The following is a 4,032-nucleotide window of genomic DNA, read 5'->3' as shown; positions in this document are numbered from 1 at the left end:
GCTCGTTTCCTATTTTTGCATTATTTCAATAAAGCGCTTGCGTATATTTTACGAAGGCAGTGAAAGATTGTCTAACATTGTGACACATGGAACATTAGCTTATCATTTCACACAGGAACAGGAATTTTAACATCCGTACACGTCGCTAATGTATTTCACAAGATGGAGTTTCATGTTTGTTTATTCTGGCTTGTAGATTCATCTCCGTGTGAGAGCGCTGAAGGCTGTTTCTGAGGACAGAAGTATATTTATTTAACTCCAGATCAGATTTACTGAAGGATTTCATTAGCAGGTTTATCAGCCTGCCTGTAAATTAGACCTCGTTTGTCTTTAAATTCTTCATATATGTAACGTTGGAGTTAAACATTAAACACCAAGCAACATCTCAAAAGCCGCCTTCAATTATGTAAAGCCCTCAAGTGATTCCTGGTACTCACTATCTCTCCAAATGTCACACACACACATGCTCTCACACCTCTTGTGTAAGCCGGTTTGTCGGCGTTAAGAGGCAGCGGCCTTTTGCTGGGTGGAGGGAGCAGGGCGGGCTGGTGGGGGCTATACAGGGAATGCTATGTGGCTTGCATGACCTGACATGTCTCTGAAGCTGGAGGGGGGCTCGACCTCTGACCCTGGGCTCCAAAACGAAGATGAAAAAAGGGGATAGGGTGGGAGGGTTTCGCCTCTAAACAAGGGCTTCTGTTTCGACCACTCCAGGAATGTCAGTTCCATAAAAAGATGCCTACAGAGAGAAAGAGAGCAGAGATGGAAGAAGGAAGACATAGAGAGAGAGGGGAGAGAAAGGTGAAACATCCATCTATCTATCCATCTATCTATCTATCTATCTATCTATCTATCTATCTATCTATCCATCCATCTATCTATCTATCTATCTATCTATCTATCTATCTATCTATCTATCTATCTATCTATCTATCTATCCATCCATCCATCTACTCCTTCCTGCTCCTTCACCTTCATATTGCCACATTTTCAGCCATTTTTACTCCCAAACTGCGGTCATGCGATCAGGCCATAAATTAACCTGTGGACCTCGGCTGCTGAAGGCTGAGCCCTTGTGACTCGCCGGCCGAGCGAGCGGCAGCAGAACAGTGTTGACGCTGCACTGCAGGGGTTGAGTCAGAAGATAACCTTGTTTTTCACAATGTCTTCCTGATCGCGGCCTGGAGTCTGGATGCGCGCCCAGAGAAAGCTGCAATCTGCCCCCACCCGCCCACCGAGAGCAGCTCCGAGTGGCGACTGCGTCCAGGACTCACGTCTTCGGACGGACGTCGTATTTGCTCAGGTTGTGATGAGGAGGCCAGAAAAAGTCAGCTCGGTGAGACAGTGAGGCCGGTTTGACTCTGGAGCTGCCAGAAACAGTACTTGGGTCACGAAATGCAGAAATCAGGGTGAATGTTTTTACATATTGGGCTGTTCTCCTTACAGGCCTGTTCAGGGAGGCTCAAGCCTTTCAGCATGATCCAAGCATAGGAACCGTCCCTGCAGAACTTCTTCCAGAGCGGTTTTCAGGGGAGAAGGAAGTTTGTATTCCAGTGCAGAGACTGAAAAACCTGCAACAAGCACCGTTGTCCTCCTCTCCTAATGTCTCCTCCAAGCAGGCCAGCATAGCAGACCTCAGCTCTTCTGTTTCCTGTGTGCTCATGGCTACGTCTACAAACTGCTGTTGGTCTCGGTGCAACTGACGTTAGTGCCGTGGAAGCGACACAGAGGCGCTGAAGTGCATCCGCCGTCCCTGCAGTGGAAAGCAGCAGTCATTCAGATTATTAACCAGAATGATCAGCAGAGACCCAGAACTTCCTGGATTCAGCTCCTGCTGTGGGGGGTCAGGCTGCTCTCCGTGGTTCTACATCATTATAGATTACAGGGCGCCTCCAGACGGGTCTAAAATACAGTCACACTTTGGATCCCAGATTCTAACACACATGTTGTGCTTGTGTTACCTGTCCAGGTGGTGGTCCAACAGATTAATCTGAAGGTTCAAACTCTGCGTCGATCAAACGTCCAACAAACATTAGAAAAACACATTTTGAACAGATATCTGTATGTCCTGACTGTTGGTTGGATAAAGCAACTAAACTGTCATTTCATAGACTAAAGGCTCCATCTGGGACTCTGACGGGTAACAATCAGGACCAGTGTGACCACAGGTGAGCTGGACCACCAGTCAGCCTGCATCTTGATGGTAATTTTCATGAAAGGTCAGAGGAGCTAACTTGTTCCTACAGGTTCTATTTGTGGATCATGAATCCCTATCGACTGTGCCAGCAGCTAATCAGAGGCTCATACAGGGTTTTCAGACTGGCCTCGGACCCATCGTAACCTCTGATTGGATCAGCACTAATCCTTCACTATGACGTCCCTGTGATGGAATTTCCACAGGCCGACCATCCGACGGTAATTACATGACCCAAGAGATCTTCGATAGCCTGAATAAGCAATGCATGCGACGTGAGGATCCTCTGTGGACGACGCCGAGCTGAGCTGAGCTGAGCTGAGCTGAGCAGCGTTCGGCCCCAGAACCGTATATTAGAGGCGCTGAAGTGGAGGTGACCCCGCGGTGCCCAGGGGCGTCACTTCACTTAACTTCTCTGTACTTAGCCATTAGGCCGCTAGCACACAGGTCTTCTCAGAGCCTGTCCTCTAAATGCTAAACGTGTGTAGGGGTGGAAAAAGGCCAAATTCCCCTCCCTGCAGTTAAAATCTCAGACGGTGGTCTTTAACGCATTCTCCCACTCCGGCTCCCTCCCTCCTGCACTCCCAATAAAAACCTCTGACCAACAGTTGACCTTTTGCGCGGCCCCTTCTCCCCGTCTTCCCTCTCCGCTCCCTCCTTCCCTTCTTTCTCCTCGCTCCGTCCAGTCCGCCACGGCGGCCCTCGGCGAGCCAATGGGAGCCCGGCAGCTGCGAGGACAGGGGGCGGGGCTTGGGCAGAGGGGGGGTGTGAGGGTCAGGGGGGGTCACAGTCCTGGTAAAGTCATCGCAGGGCCTCCGATGCAGGGGCATCGCTTCCCCCTTCAAAGGCTGCGCGGTGACGTCCACCCGGCCCTCGCACCCCTTCTCCTCTTCCACCCCTGCCTCTGCCCCCCGCGGCCCCTCTGGCCCTGCTGTTGCTCCGCTCTCTGGGGTCAAGGCAGCCGAGGGTTAATAAAGTGATACCAGGTGTTGGCCAGAGAGAAACGTCCCCCCCACACCTTCCTCCCTCTCAGCTCCCACCAGCAGCACACTGTGGGCCCCCATTTCACACCAACCAATCCTGTGGGGACGTGAGCCTGAGAGCGAGCCCGCTGGACGGGCCGCCGCCGCCGCCGCCGCGCACGGCACACCAACAACACGCCTCAGGTAGCGGCTTGGACCGGCCCTCGACGGGTTGGTGTCACCCGCTTCCTGAATGTGTGTGTGTGTGTTTGCCCATGTTGCACAAAGCTGTGTGTGTGTGTGTGTGTGTGTGTGTGTGTGTGTGTGTGTGTGTGTGTCGGGGGGGTTAATGCTAGCAGGCTGAATGGATCAGAGCTCTGAGGGGCCTCCGGGACAATACAGGGTTAACCGAGCCTACAAAGTGGCCGATTATGTCTCAGTGGAGAAACCTTGGAAGCAAAAATGATCCCAGAATCCTACCACTGTCTTCCCCGGATCAGCACACACACAATAACAGTGGTGGGGGGGGGAGGGGCACGGCCGGCTTTAAGGCTGTGCAAAGAGTGGAGGTGAAACGGTGGTTTTCTTCTCTTGACCGCTAGAAAAAAAGGAAGCTGAATAGCTGTGAAGATCAAACCCAGTGAAAGGGAGTCATTGTGTTGAGAGCAAATGGCCTCTGACAACGAGCAAAGAACAAACAGGAGGAAGCCGTCGGCGTGCGAGTGCCGCTCAGACCTGAAACTCATGGAAAAGTGCTCCGGCCTGCGTGTGTGCAAGTGTGAAGAAGTGTGCATGAGAATTTGAGCATGTGTGCACAAACATGCCAGGACACTTGCAAAAACACCAACCTGCCCCCCCCCCCCCCAGCTCTTCAGT

This window comes from Stegastes partitus, unplaced genomic scaffold (assembly GCF_000690725.1).
Source record: "Stegastes partitus isolate 25-593 unplaced genomic scaffold, Stegastes_partitus-1.0.2 Scaffold222, whole genome shotgun sequence".
NCBI classification, from domain to species: Eukaryota; Metazoa; Chordata; class Actinopteri; family Pomacentridae; genus Stegastes; species Stegastes partitus.
The sequence above is the reverse complement of the archived record's forward strand: the minus strand, read 5'-3'. Positions refer to the sequence as shown.